General features: G+C 38.8%; 1 protein-coding gene across 2 annotated transcripts in view; it reads right to left on the bottom strand.

Moving 5' to 3' along the window:
• The window catches only part of thsd7ba (thrombospondin, type I, domain containing 7Ba), a 202,403-nt gene that overhangs the window by 157,094 nt on the left and 29,215 nt on the right, over positions 1-16,094 (bottom strand). For both annotated transcript variants that reach the window (XM_035950501.2, XM_055015530.1), the window contains exon 2: positions 1,896-2,234. The gene's annotated coding sequence lies outside the window, so the exon portion shown is untranslated. The remainder of the gene's footprint in view (positions 1-1,895; positions 2,235-16,094) is intronic.

Here is a 16,094-nt window from a genome sequence, read left to right as displayed (position 1 = left end):
GCTAAATATCTAGGTCAAAGGAATCATGCCAGGCTCTCAGTGGCTGCAGAAAACCTGGCAAACAGCAGCGTGGTTCAGATGCTGGTGTGCATCCTATTAGATACTCCATGATCTGATGGAATGCAATCTGCTTCACTGTCTCCTGTGGTTCTTGTTTGGGGCCCGCTCACTGAATTCAGAGAGCAAGAACCCTGCAGCTGTCATAAGGGAACAGATGAGCAACACTACAGCCTTCCCTTTCACAGGTGGTCACAATAATTAATGTTTGATTCCAAATGAATGGCAAAAGCTAATTTGATATGCCAAGGCTCTGAACAATCACCACGCGACCCTCCAGCCTCTCTTTAAATAAGCCAAACACCCCGTGCTGTCTGAAGTAGAAACAAAGGCATTTGATCCCAGTCTGTTTACCAAAGATGCCACCCTCTTTCATGGATTTCCACACAATTATGTAGCCAACCAGCTTGTTCTCTCTTCACATTCTCAGCTTAAATTCCTGCCTATCTGTCTGTGCTCTTCTTTGTGCACTGAATCCAGCGTATTTAGGCTAACACAGCTGCAAGTATTTTTTCCACGTTGTGGCGCATGTAATTGTTTTTTTATTGTGTTTGGCAATATCAAAACAGAAATCCATCCTCATCCAAACAAGCTGATATTTGCAGATGTTTTCATTGGCAGAAATGGTCCGAACAGCATTGAAAGAATCATAAGCACAACACAGTTTTCTTCCTTTTCTTTTTTTTAGTGTTCCTTTGATTATAGGCTCATTTAGCAGTTTAATTTATCCGTCTCTCCACAGACTGGTATTTACGCATATCGACCAACTCCATTTGAATTCTGAATTCTTTTGACACCGTGTGCATTATCCCATTGAGATCTGTAACAAAGACAACTTCACGATTTCATTGGCTGAACAGATGGTGACAGCTCTGCAATATACAATGTGTTTGTCATTTCCTCAAGGTTTAGCCTCTGACTTTTCATCATGACTGGGAAACAATGGGTACTGCAGAGTGAAAAATAGCTGAAAACAACTGTCCACAGACAGATTGAGAATTTGTTGGAATTTGGATGACTCTGCACAACGCAATTTATGTCTACTGCTGACAATCAATTCCATTGCGCACAGTAGAGGTTGTGAAGGTCAAGGTTTTAGACGGGTGTTTAGCAGTTCAAGCTTTCAAGCATACTTTTAGCATAGGGGTGAAGACGTTGTGTATGGAAAGCAATATTTTTAAAACACTGACACTGAATATAAGAGAATATAAAAGTTTCAGAGATGGGTTACCTCTGACTTTTAAATATTGAAACAGATTTCCATATGTGTGTGTGTGTGTGTGTGTGTGTGTGTGCTTCCTACCGTCATTGTTGTGGAAATTTTTGTTAATTATTGTAGGGAATAATTAACATGAATGTGATCAGACAGTGTTTTTACATATTATTTTCATTATTATTATTATTATTATTAATAAAAGATGATGGCACCAGTTTGCTATTGAGGAAGTTTGTATCAAACAAGGTGCCCTTCGTACTACTCAGTACCCTTGAAGTTGCTCTCAGGTTCAAAAAGGTTGGTGACCCCTGCTCTAGAATGTACAGGCCATGAAGTGCTCGACTCTTTCTCCAATCACTCCTCCATGGATGCTGAAGCTCAGCACACCAGCTCAGCAATTACTCTTTTCAAACACTGTAAATCTACTCTAGGCTACACAATGGTAACTTTTAATGTTGGAGTAATTCAGCATCATATCTTCAAACCAGAAACTAATTCTGAAAAAGAAGTTATTTTCACCTCTAATAAAACACATAAATGGTTAAGTAGCCTCTAAACACGTGCAATCTGAATTGCAGACACATCATTTCTGACACAATATGATTGATAATATAGACCATACCTGAGCAAGATGACTGCCAGTCATCCCTTTGGGTGATTTGGTTGGCCCAGGGGCAGATGCTTTTTGCTACTCCTTCCACAGAAGACAGGAACAAGGTGGACGAAGCTTCCAAAGATGTTAAGTCTGACAGGGACGGTAAATCACCTGCACCAGGCCTTCCGCCTGAAGCATCATGCAGTGGCTTAATCCTGTGTGAATCAATGTGTAGTGGGCTGGACTGTGTCACACCTCCAGCAGCACTGAGTGATATGAACTCCCTAGCGCTGGCTCTTTCAAGCACCCACCCACTGATGTTCCTTCTGGGGTTGGCACAAGTCAGCCCGAGCTGCTGTACAGGGTCTGAGGAAGACAAAAACAGAGAGGAAAAAAACAGTCACTGATATAAACATGTGACCGCTGCAGAGTAAAGCCTGACACCTCATACAATCACATTCTCAAGATTATATTTCTTTCACGTAATGCACTGTTGATAGATGGCTAGTTACAAACAGCAAAAAGGAAAGAATGAGGAGGTGTAGATGCAGGGAGAATCTATAAAGATGGATGATTGGAAGGCAACGTCCTTTTATTTTACACACAATCAGCAAATACTAGTCCAGAGGTATGACTTTGCTGTGATTTATAATCCGCTCATCTGTTCTCTCCTATCCATTCTACTCTTCATCTTAGTGCAATGCTCCATAAGAATGTTTCTCCACATATAAAAAGGATTATTATGTTTTCAATCTCTAGACTTGCTTATAGAAAAGTCCAATATCACTTGTGCATCATATTAGCAAAGCACTGGTTATTGTTTGGGGGTTTTACATAAAACTGCAAGGCTTACAGTGATGATTTGTCATTCCCCATGTCACATTCTGACGGTGATATCAAGGACGAGTTCAGTCCAAAAGCTGAGGCTTGGGTTTTTGCTCTCCTATGACATTCAGTGATTACCTGTCAACCCTCAAGCCAAGCCTCTTCTGAGAGCTCATCTAGAGGAAACTCTGATTCTATTAACGCCTCCTGCCTTTGTCTCCCATCAACCCTCAACCACTTTTTCAGTGCCCCTAGCTCTAAGCTCCGCACCCTTATTGACCTTCCTGGTCATGCTCCTGACAGCCACAGTTCCCAATGACCCAGACCTTATTTCCCAAGGCTTTTAAGTCTTCCGTCTTACCATTCCATTGTGGCTCAAATGAGCTTCTTGTCGCAGCTACACTTTTTCTCCCCCACCTGGAAACTAACTAAGTAAAACCCAACAAATAGGATGGAAGAAAGGCATGCCTGGTGGATGGAGCAAAATCAATTGAAAACATTTCAGTTTCAGGTATGGACAAACAATTCATTTAATCTTCATTCAATCTCAGTTTCTTCGATTACAGTCAAGGAACTTGTGTTATTTACTGTTTTCTTGTCTCTTGTGGATTTCCACATTTAGTGGATAATACAGCAATTGTTGTGGACTTAAAAAACCCAAACGATTCAAATCAGACTATTTAGGTTTTTCTAGTAGAGTAAGGTGTAATACCAGCAACAAAATTGTGAAAATTTGTATAAGGAGGGTAATTTTTGCCTGCTCTATGGCAATGCCAGTTCCTTAGTCACTCAGTTGTTAACTAAGATCAGATCATAGAGTGTATATAAAAGATGGATGCAGCTTCCAGGTGTGAAAGGTGAAGGCAAAGTGGAAATGCCCTCAGTTTGCATTCTTTCTAATGGCTGGCAGGGGGCGTCTTCTCTGGAGGCAAACAGAGCCGACTGTACAGAAGTCTGTTAGAAAACAATTCTACTCCTCATTTGATTTATTGGCTCTTGAAACATTTTCCCACTGAGTTCAAAGTCTTGATTGTCAATTTAAATTCTCCTTCACCACAGCATGATGTTTATTTTGTAAATTCCAGTCCTATATAGAGTAAAATAGATGATAAAGCAGATTATGCTTTAGAGTGTGGGTTTATGGGGATACATAGCACCCTTATGTTCTCAGTCACATCCACTCCTCATTCTTCACATCCACTTAAAAAAAACAAACTGCCATAACCGAGACTTTCAACAAGTAGTCCACAAACCAATGGATGGCATCACTGTGGCTTTCGGACTGAAAAATAGCAATTATTAAAAGAATTGTCATGGAATTTGAGCTACATGTGCATATTCCTCAGAGGATTAACTCCACTGCTTTTTGTGTTCTGTCACTGTTTATCTAATGTCTTTCACCAGACGTCTTTATTGTCTCTTAGGAAAATGTCTCAGAAACTTTTGGATAGACGAGTACAGAAATTTACTTTACCCACGGGATGAACTGTGACATTTTTGTCGGTCACATAACCTTTCATTTTGTTCCAACTAGTTACTACCATTAGCCTCAGCTGGACAACGGGTTTAGTAATGATAAATATTAGCATAGTAACACACTAAGCTGGATGGGAAACATTTTTCATACTAAAATCAGTTAACACCAGAAACCCTACAAGCAGTGTGAGCTTGTTAGTATGCTGATGTTACCATTTAACACTGAAGGGTCTAATAATGTCTTGTTTGATTACACCACTGAATATGCAAAAGTTAATTTCAGAAATAAACATCAGAGATAATTAGTTTTAACTTAAATAAATACAGCAGTTTATAATATACTGTATGTTACTTAAGCTTACCAAATCCAGTTAACACTGGATGGTGCAGCCTCTGCAGCTTCTTCTGCTTAACATTATCTGCCTTTGAGTCAGCCCAAAGGCAGAAGTGTTTTCAGCCTCTCTTGTGACAACAAGCACCTCCAACCTTAAACCTGCCTTATACTTTCCACCTTCCTCCAGGAGCTAGTTGGGCTCTGTCCTTCAGTCCCATAGCTAAGAGCCACCTTGCCACAACGACAGAGCTTCTTGCTCTGTAACACGTGCTGCGTTTCATTAATACACATATAGAGAGCGCCTTTAGAGATATACTTGGTCTCTACGGTGCATCTCGCCTGCCAGTCTTTCACCATCTCAGTGTACATGTATTGCAGCTGCAAAATATTCCTCTTTTTTTGAACATCTCTGGATTGAAAAAGTGAGACATGTTGAAATTGGTACAAAACAATCTCAAAAGACATTTTTAGATTGAATAGATGATTAACTGTGCTGAAACTGAAAACTAACAGTGTGGACAATAAACCAAAGTAGCAGCTGGTATGTCTTCTGCTATGTGCCTCACTCTGGGAGATCAACACCAAGATATTTTACTGATATCAGTGTAGAACAGTTATGTATTTTGTTGTAATGTTCTGCTCATGTGGGTGGATCTCGAACTTGATCGCCCTCTACACATTACCATCTGTTAAATGATTTCTTGTTGTCTTCTCTTACATTTCATTGTCTTTTTAAAATATTTTGGAGCTAAGACCTTAATGTGGAGGTGATTTTTTCAAAATGATTTCTTGAGAGTATTTCAAAAATCAATCCATTTTTACATAATAGACATTTATAATGAATATTCCTGCATGTTTTTGCAAATATATAAACAGAAAACATGGTAATTTATGTTCTGAACGGTTCTTGAAAGAAACCCCCTCTATTCAGCAGACAAACATCAAACACAAATCCGTTCCTTTGTCATTTATCGCATCACTAAAACTGACCCTAAGTTTTGCAATACTTCTTGACATTGAAAATCATTTCCCCAGACTGTTAAGATGTTGTATGTGGCAGTATCTGAAAGAGAGAGGTATCTCTGCTCTGCCAGCACCTCAAACAGTCTGGCAACCCAAGCAGCTGCTCCTATACCAGGGTTGTGAACTCAATCAGCTACATGTTTATCACTGTGGCACTGAACATACTATGGCTCTTTCTGCCTGCCTCCATGTGCTGTGGATGCAGTGGTATGGCTAGTTAAGCGAGCTGACGGGGGTTAAAGCACTGATAACAGCAAGAAAAAGTTAGAAGTAAGCTGTGCCCATCCAGCCCCACCACACAAAGATCAGTTAAATGATACCATCCATCTCCATAGTAACTTTCTTTCCTCGCAAAATTGTGGAAATTGGTTGCAGTTGGTTTTTAAATTGCTATATTGTGTTGTTTTCTTCTTCCCAGTTTCCGACTGCTTATAGAAAAATAACTTTAGGTTAGGGTGGAAATTGAATCACTGAATTAGCTGGCTTGAAAACACATGCTTCTTTTGAAGATTGCTGAATTACAAAGATTAATTACAAAGCAAATGTGATCAGACAGGGTAAATTTGAAAAAGACAAAAATGTGGCACCATGATGTTTAAATATGGATGAGCAGCAGAGAATTTCTTAATCAAATTAGTTACGTCAAATACTATTACAGAGCGGAAATCTTTTCTCCAGTATCCTTAAGTATATTTTTAATCATTAAGTCATAATCTGCAAATTCTTAGTTCGTCTCTGTTTCCGTATTTCTTTGTGAATGATGGATGTCTGATGAAGAACAATCAATCCAGGAAAACCCACAGCTGAATGAACATAGAAGCTCTCCTAATTTGTTGGTCAAAATCAAACATCTGATAAAGAATAAGAATCAAAGCTTAGTGTGATTGATTGCAGCTTGGTCTCATCAAAAAAAATGCATGTCAGTCGGAGACAGACACGCATTTAAAAAGATAAATGGATGTGCTTGAATGTAAACAGAGCCTGATGTCTAACAGAGTATATTACTTTCATGAATCGAAGCTGCTTTCGGCATATAAAAGTGTTAAATTTCACAGCTAGATATTCATGCACCATTTACCCGCGCACACATTTCCCTGTTCAAAGTGAATCAATGGCCTTTAGAGAAAAATGACGCTAATTGATGTGATGCCTAAAACAAAGCCACAGAGCATTGTGTTGTTAGCCAGATAATTTTCACTGAATATTTTTTTTCGCACCATAAATATTTCATCAAAGACATAAAAAAGGATCTCAGAGAATGTCAAATTAGCACAGAACAATAGCAGAACAAAAGCTGCAAAATATCAAGCCGTTCTCTATTTATTGCTGTGAACATGCCTGATATGAATAAGACAACTCTCCCACCAAAAGTGTAAAGGGCTTAAGTTGCTCCACTGTAGCTCAAAGAGCATTTCCTGGGTCTTGGATGGAGATTTTTAATTGGTTATGTTTCAGGTAGCTCATCCTCAGTCAAAAATAAAGTAACTACACCTCCTTGAGAAGCTGTGACAGCATGTGCAAAATAGAGCAAAAAAGGATTTGAAGCAGAAACAGACACTATAAACAAATGTCTGCTTTCTGAAGCGGAGCTGGGAAATTATTCCACAAAAGACAGAAAGAGAGAGATGGAGAGCTTGAAAGAGAAGCAAACCGTTCCTGCATAATCGGATTTGTTATGTGCAGCTGTTCCACCTGGCCTCCCAGCCCCTACCTCCCCTTCATTAAAAAAGCTTATAATTAACGCAGCACCGGCTGTAATCCCGGTCACTCTATCTCGCCTTTTTCAATTGATAGGCGCATCTCGCGGGACTGGGGTTTGCAGGTGAGCGTGTCTGAGTCCCGACTGCAGCGGATCCAGAGGGGATTGTCGCCCAGAAAGGGAGCCATCAGTGTGAGCAAGAGGAGTAGCGTGACGGCGTCAGGATTAATTTTGAGGAGGCCTGGTTGCTGAGGCTGGCTGATAACATGGGTCAGCAGTTGCAGAGACACCTGGACCCTGAAGCCACGAGTGTCCCACTGGAAAATAACTGTTAATATACCGAGAGCAGTGTGTGTTTCTGCATGTGTGTGTTTGTATGTGTGTTTGTAAGTGCGTGGGCGGGGAAGAGGAGGAGCTGATACCTGCCTAGCCTGCAGAAGATGTCCAGAGATGGCTGAAACCTGTAAAAAGTCAATTATACAGAAGGGGGTGGGGGGGACTGTGGAGAAGAGGTGCACCATGGGTGAAATTAAAAGTCTGCTTCTCGTGACAAGTGGTGACAACGTGAAGTCCTTTTTGAAAGTGGTGTTTTGGGTTTGTGTACAGAAAATTCTAAATGTTCCAGCATGTTGGAGAAAGAAGGGGTTGTGTGCTGTGTGAAATAGAGATCTGAACATGTAACATTTTGACACAAGACTGTGAAGCTGCTACAGTTTTCTTTTCAAAAACTGAAATCAATTTCAACAGTAAAAACAACAAAAAAAAGAAGTTGATTTTCTTTTCTTTGAATAGATCAAAATACAAAACACTGACCTATTCACTGCTCAATATGTGCTGCAGTCTGACAATAACAGGTGTAAAAGGAAAACAACTGATGGACTAAATTCCCCACTGCAAAGCAGACTTTGCATAATAAATGCGTAAAATTTAGCCTTTAAAGCAGAATTGCATATTTTTAGATCAAGGCACAGTGGAGAGGTTGCAAAGATTTGAAAACAGAAAGTCTTGTCAACAAGTCTGTCAACATGGCCATTACAAGTCAGCCACCAAAAGCCAAGGCACAGACAGTCAAGTGATAAAGTAGGACATAAAAACATAAATGAAGACTGAACGTCTAAATATTACTGCGACGATTCCAAGACACGGATTTAGCTCATGTATAAAGTGACAATTTCTGCATTTTGAGCCATCAAAAACATTATTATCTTTCCGTCTCCCTCAGTTCTAAATGTCAGAACATTATGTTCACTTTGTTCACTGACCTTTCCATGCCCATCAACACTGCTAGCAGCACTAATAACCCAGACACACACAATGCTAGGATTCTGCCTCACACTGTGCTATCTACATATTTGAAACAATGAGATGATTGTTATGCAATGAAGTACTGTGTGTGCTAATGAGCTGAAGGACAACATGTGTGTGTGACATTATCAGTCTGAAGCTGTGGTGTGGATTGGAGGAGAAAGTTTTCTTATAATTAGAAATACATAATATCAGAGGTTCCATACGCATAGAAGCTCACAGTAGCTGATTTCTTGTTTTTCAGAAGAGGCACCTGTCTATGAGTACCAACAACTACTCAGATTTCTCCTAATATTAAAGCATAAACAGTGAAACAGCAGAAAGATATGTACCATTAGGCACAGACAGGCTCATGCACACACACGCACAAACACCCAAAACTTTTGAAGTCTCCTCTATAAAATGGGTAGACTCTAAGCTCCATTGCGCCTGAGCTCAAAGTTCACATTTTAAGGGGTGAGGGGGAAACGGCGCTTTGTGCTTTACGGAGGCACCAATATTGTGCTGAGAGATAAGGGCTCAGGACAATAGGGGAGGACTGCCTGGGAGACCGGATTCAGAGTCTGTAGCTGTATGGATTATCAAAGTGCAGCCACTGATGGAGAAGAGGAGGGGTGAAGATGAGAGAAGGCCGGTCCAGCGTCTGGTACTGGGAATTATGGTTCCATGTAGAGGAAAGGCACTCAAACGGGTGACTTCCTATATTGATTGATGAGTGTTCCAGGGATTAAACCTTAACCTTGTATTGATCCACTTCGCTTTGTGAGTGTGAATACAAGGGGAAATGCATTGGTCTCAGGACAGCTGTTACATCTCCCTTCACTGATTTCTTAATTTTAATAGCTGCGTAACATCCTGCTGAATGGCCAGTTTTGTACGGTTTGTGTCCATGAATCAGCAAACACCAGGCTGAAATAACAGGAAGGGAAAAACCCTGGAATGGTCTAGATGTGTAAATTGTGGTGCTATGTAAATTGCTACCTGACAGGTACTCCAGCAAATTAAAAAAAAGCAGTTATTTACAAACAATGCCTGACCCAGATCTGACAGGCAGCTATGTGCACTGAGGAAAAAAAGACAGCGCTGTTAGCTCACTATTAGGATAACTGATGTCGTTCACAAGTGTTGGTGCCACACAACGCTGATGAGGAGGAAATGGAGATGATAGAATGCAATTTGTCACTCGCTGCATGGGTGTTTGTGTATGGTGTAGCATAAAAAGCACCTACTCTGTTTTGACAGCTACAATTAGGCTCTTTGCTGAGTGTTTGTGCATTCGCTAGAGCTGCATTCAGCACTTGCAGGCTTTAAAAGAATACACAATAATCTGCAAAGACTATAAAGATTGCGTATTCAGTACATCAGATCACTCATGTCTCCCTGGTAGATGATGGACTAAAGTGCTCCCCAGGCACACTTCAACTCAGGCTGGGGCTGAATTGCATTTGTAGGAGTAAGCAGATTGTGATTGCGATAATGTTTTTGCAGTTGTTGCTCCAAGACTTTACTACAGCATTTCACAGAGAATCATGGATTGAAAAACGGTGCACATTGACAGAAAAACTACTTTATTTCATTTAGCTTTTTCATGGTCCCAAAGCTTTATTCTCTGTAATTTGTGCAATTTATGTCAATGTGTCTGCCTCGTTTATCTGTTCTATTTTCTCTCTTGCCTTCTATAAATTCTTTTATTGTAACTATTTTGAGAAGTGCTTTGTAAAGTTTTAGATCTAAAGTATAAGTGAAAGTGTTTTAAGCAGCATTTTCTCTCAAGGCAGACAAAAACTATTCCAAAAACAATGTCAGACTGTGACACGTAGTTTGGTGTTTATTAAACTGTACTGTTTTGTAGTTGTTTCCATGTGCTACAGGCAATGGAAAATGATTGTTTAAAATAAGCTACATGCTGAGCATCATTAATCCTATCACAGGGGCAACGGCAAAAATGTCAATGAATAATGTCAGTATAAAAATGTTGTAGAAAGCACAAAGGTTTGAGGGCCCATGCTGTATTCTAGTACTGTACACTGTCTGTGACCTCAGTAGGGAGGTCAGAAGAACAAATGCTTCGGTGCCAAGTTAGTTCTAAAACTATGAAAACTTGATGGTACTTATTTTCCTGTAGTACTGTAGATGCTGTACTTGACATAGTGGACAACAAAAATAACATCATGTGTAATGATGCTGGCGGCAAGTTCAGGTTCAGCAACAGGTCTGCTGCGACTAGTGGAATAAACTGTCCATTTTGAATGAAAGAAGGAGTGAACATCTCAAACTTGCTGAAGCCCAACAAGGACATGCATTCAGATCTGCACACAGTATTCAGCTGATAAATATATGACAAACACGTAGCAAAAGAGTTCATATCAAGAAATGTTGCCTTGCGAGATCTGCATCTGTTGTTGCATCGCCTCAAACACTCACTGTGCTAAAACTCGCTTATTTGTGTTAATATACAGTGCTGTGCAAACTGTTACCCCTACAGATTCCTTCTTTTCTTGCATATTTGTCACACTTAAGTGTTTCAGATCATCAGACTAATTTAATGTAAGACAAAGATAACCCAAGAAAACACAAAATGCAGTTTTTCAATGATGATTTCATTTATTGAAAGAAATATGCTGTCAAGTCCACATTGAACTATGTGAAAAAGCTACATAACTGCATCTAATGTGGCTGAATTAACATCATTCAGCAGAGAAGAGTGGGTCAACATTCCTCTATGGTGATGTAAAAGACTCATCACAAGCTATCACAAACATTTAACTGCAGTTGTTGCTGCCAAAAGGTGGTCCCGCCAATTCTTAGGTTCAATTACTTTTTCGCAGAGGTGAGATATGTTTTCATCAATAATTCTTCAATAAACCATAATTTAAGAATGGCATTTTGTCTTTTGTGGGTTATCTCTAATATTCAATAAATATCAATAGTAGTTTGATGATCTGGAACATGTATCTCACAATAAAGTATGAGAAATATGCTAAAATAGAAGATTTCTGTAAGGGGGCAAATACTTTAGCACAGCACTGTACATAGTGATGGCTCATATGGTGCTGCTCGTAATGTAAACAGGCTGGTACTGCTCAGTCTGTTGTGTATGTGTGTGATAGGATACTACTGTGCAGCATTTTCTTTAAAAAAAATAAGGTTTATGCAGAAATACATTTCTTTTATTAATGCTCTTTTTTAGGTATCGCATTTCATATGAAGGATCATAAATGTCCAATGGTATTGGTATAAACAATCAAACTTCTGGTATAGTGATGGTATTTCTGTAGAAAAATAGGGAAAATACTACCTCATTAAACATTTAAACTGCAAGAAAAGAAAAGAAATTTAGCATGATGCCAATAAAGCCACAAACTATTTTAAACATTTTTTAAACAACATAAAGTTTATTAAAGGTGAGCTGTATCAACCCCAACATTTCTTCACTATAGACAAGTATTTTTTGAATAGTGTCTAGCCTCAATAAATTAACCAGCAAAGAGAGAGCTAAACCAGCAGGTATAGATAGACTTTATGTGATAAAACTATGCAACATAAATAAAAAAGCCTGCCATGTTTTTCATAGAACAGATAAAGTATGATGTCTGTAAGAGAGACAATGCAGAGATATATAATCAATATTAACACTACGGTGGCTGCAGCCAGAAACACAAATTAAAGTTGCTATACAGCTTGTGCAGCTTTTACACACAATGTATTGCGCACACACACTAAATCAGCCAAACGGTGTTGATAAAACCTCTGCATTTATCCTGCAATGCTCACTGGTCTAAAAAGTATTTTCCATACAGAACCATTGGAAAATGTGTAGAACTGTAAATAAATGTGTCACAAAGCCTCATAAACCAAAAAAAAAAAAAAAAAAATTGCTTTACCACCAAAATTTGATGGAAAGTCTATAGGAGAGATATGATTTTTCAATTTTATCCTGTTCGTATGTTTGGGGGCAGACAGCAAATCATTTGGCTCTGCGAGCAGAAGTCTTGGACATATATATTCACAGCAAGTTTCACTGGGAAGAAAATACGAACTCATATACACTTTGTTGAGTACGTGCTGGTGAGAAATTTCCATAGGAATGGCAGGGGTTCCATTTTTGAAGGCGACATTTAGTTCATGCAAACAGGGAGCTGTCAAACCAAACTTAAGTCTAAGAATAATGGTCCCACACAGAACAAATCTCAGTCTCCTGTGTGAAAGTCCTGCTGTAGACTCAGGTCTTCACATCCCTCCGCACCTCCTCTACATCCTTCAAATGCAGACTCAGTGGCTCTTTCAAACTTGTAGTGTTCCCACAGTGTCATGGTCTTACCTTTCAAGAATAAAATATGTTTCTTTCAAAGGCAAGTTAAGTTGTATAGAAATGTAGTCTTTGTGGGACAGGGAGGGCTGACAGCAAATCTGTGCCCGTGTTGACAAGAAGAAGTGTTCAAGTAGTACATATCCATTTAATTCGGAATATGATCGGAACAGCTTGATGTCGTGTCGTAGCGTTTCAAAAAGACTGATGACAAAAAACTTTCTATAGAAAAATACGTTTCGGAACAGAGCTCGGAAGTGGCTCTCCTGTTCAGTTTCATACTAGTCACACTGTGAGAGGCACTACGTGTGACAGGCAGGTGTCAGCATGTTCTTTTGTGTTCAAATCTGTGTAACAGATAAGATATTTCTGTAATTCCACCGTGTAGCAGTTTGACATAAAGGAATGATGTCTTGGATGTGGCCTAAAGAGAAGGATATTGACTCAGTCTGTTAACCTGGTAGCTAAATGAGACAACAGTACTATACAGTAACACTGGTGTGCACTGTGAGGGCTGGAAAATGACATCCTTAATATGTGGTGATATATAGAAAAGTAAAAAAAATATGACCTATATTAAACATCAAAGTGGTAGAATCCAGTGTAACTACACAGCATACTAATGTGGCAGAAAGATGCACCATAATCTAGTGTAGCTACTGTTTTCTCTAAGGTATAGTTGTATGTCTGCTAGTGTGGAGGCAGTTGCAACCAGTATATATCCCTGTCAGAAAAAATAAAGAGCAACTTCACTCAACCTGATAGAGATTAGAATTTGGGAAAGGGTACACCGATTCTGGTCCAACAAAGGCCAGTCATTTTTTTCCCCCCTCAGTCTGTACTTCATGTTACAAAAATAGCACTTTGTTGGCTGTAGAGATTTGTACAAAGTGAATAAGACACACAAAGAAAGGTTTCCATTCCTAAACTGTTAATCTGCCACACTGTTGAGTCAGAGCAAAAACAGAATACTACAGAAAATCAAATGTATTCGAAGTGACAACATGCAAAAATGGCACATCATCACACAGGAATGCAAAGGTTTAAGCTGTTTTTATGTAGGTTATTGAATTATGATTGGTAATACAACTTTGATTGTGTAATTTCAGTTTATATGTCTGTCTGCGATGATTTAAGGTCTTATAGAACAAACTGCAAATGTTGCAATGGATGGCCTTGGTGGAGTACGGCACTCTCTGAGTGCTATTCTAGTTATTGTTGTCATTGTTGTTATTATTCTTCTGAATAATTTTCATACTTGCAGATTTTTTATATTAGCCTTTATACCAGGAAGAAAATATTCTTTTATTATGAAATTGTTATGTTCATACATGAATCTCAGCCTAAACTACTGGCAGTAGAGATAGTTTCTGTTCAGGGAAGATTGTCTGGAATCTGGTAATACCAGGACTATGATGGTGGGATACTGTGTGACTTAGAAATAGCAACATTTCGATGTGACAACATGCAAAAATGACACATCATTGCACAGGAATGCAAAGGTTTAAGCTGTTTTTATGTAGGTTATTGAATTATGATTGGTAATACAACTTTTAAAAGACCTTTATTATGTAATTTCAGTTAAAATGTATGTCTGCAATGATTTAAGGTCTTATAGAGTAAACTGCAGGTTGAATGCCTAAAGGCAGATATTCAGAGGACAAAGTAAGCATTTCAAGCAATGTTCTTAAAGAAAACACCTATTTTTCACAGTAAGTCATAACATATCACATAAGGGGATCGTCTCTGGCTTCTTGGAGATGTCAGCCATGATCTTGAAGAAATCACAAACTTTGCACTTTAAGTCTTCTTTTTTAGCATTTGCAAACTTCTAAATTTGTCAGCTACCTCCCACCTCTCTCTCTATTCCACATTGGACAATGCACCCAAAACAAATATCAACAAAAAAAAAAAAACAAACAACAATATGAGTGATACCAGCTGGTCTTTACACACTAGTTTCTGCTATGGCAAGTTTCAGCACTCAACTTTTAAATTACCAATACTTTTTTTGATGTATCTTGCAATATGATGGCAAATTTTACAGTGATGTGATGTGAACATAACATTAGCTATCATTATCTAATGTCAGTCACTCTCCTCGACAGTTCTCCACTGGTTCTCCTCACAACACTAATTAATTTCTCGCTGATGGCTGTTATTGCTCCTAATCCTTTCACTGCTTCTTGTCTCTTTGATGCCTCACATATTCTTAATTATAAGGCTGCGGTCTGTCGTATGCACATGAATATACATGTTCAACTTCTGCAGTGTCAAAACTTCCATTGCACTCTTCCCATCAGCCTTTAACTTTTTTCCAGGTAATTTCACCAACTGTACTTTAAATCTTATTTTACAGTTTAGCCATACATGTTGTGCCTTGTTTTTTTTTTTTCACTCTGCCAAGAAACAGGCCCGTTATGTGATGATCAGCATCTGTCTGTTTGTTTGTTAGCATTACTCATTACTCATTACTCAAAAATGGAGTAACGGATGTGGATGAAATTTTCAAGGAAGGTCAGAAATGACACAAGGACCAATTAATTAGATTTTGGCAGTGATGCAGCTTATAGTCTGGATTGACGGATTTGTTAAAGATGTCTGTATCATTGTGAGATAGAGACATGGCGTCACTGTAACTATGGCAACAAATGCTATGTCAGCTGCCTGCTGCCTGCGATCATATGATTGCGATCCTACTACAAATCTATCACTGCGGACTTATCGGGACTTATCCATCATAAAATGATTCAAGGAACAATTGATTAAATTGTAGGGGTGTTTCTGAGTCCCATCAGTTCCCATCACCCACTACATATTTAGGTCATGCAATTCCGTATTCGTACATAACGTACACAGGCATAACACATTCCTGTGCTCAGCACAAGTTCATTTTGTTTGTGGGTACATCTATATGAAATGGTCACATTCTATGTTGCCATTATTTCTGATCATCAATAACTAATAAACAAATGCTGCATTTGTAAAAAATAAATAAATAAAAAAATGCTGCATTTCTGACAATGCATATGGGGGAATGGACAGCCCTGGCAGGATACTGCGCTCTCTGATTGCTTTTCTAGTTATTGTTGTCATTGTTGTTATCATTATTCTTCCCAACAATTTTACTACTTGCAGATTTTCTCATATTAGCCTTTATACCAGGGAAAAAAATATTCTTTTATTATGGAATTGTTATGTTGATACATGAATCTCACCATAAACTAATGGCAGTAGAGACATTTTCTGTTCAGG

Source organism: Amphiprion ocellaris, chromosome 11 (genome assembly GCF_022539595.1).
Source record: "Amphiprion ocellaris isolate individual 3 ecotype Okinawa chromosome 11, ASM2253959v1, whole genome shotgun sequence".
Classification (NCBI taxonomy): Eukaryota; Metazoa; Chordata; class Actinopteri; family Pomacentridae; genus Amphiprion; species Amphiprion ocellaris.
The sequence above is the reverse complement of the archived record's forward strand: the minus strand, read 5'-3'. Positions and strand labels throughout refer to the sequence as shown.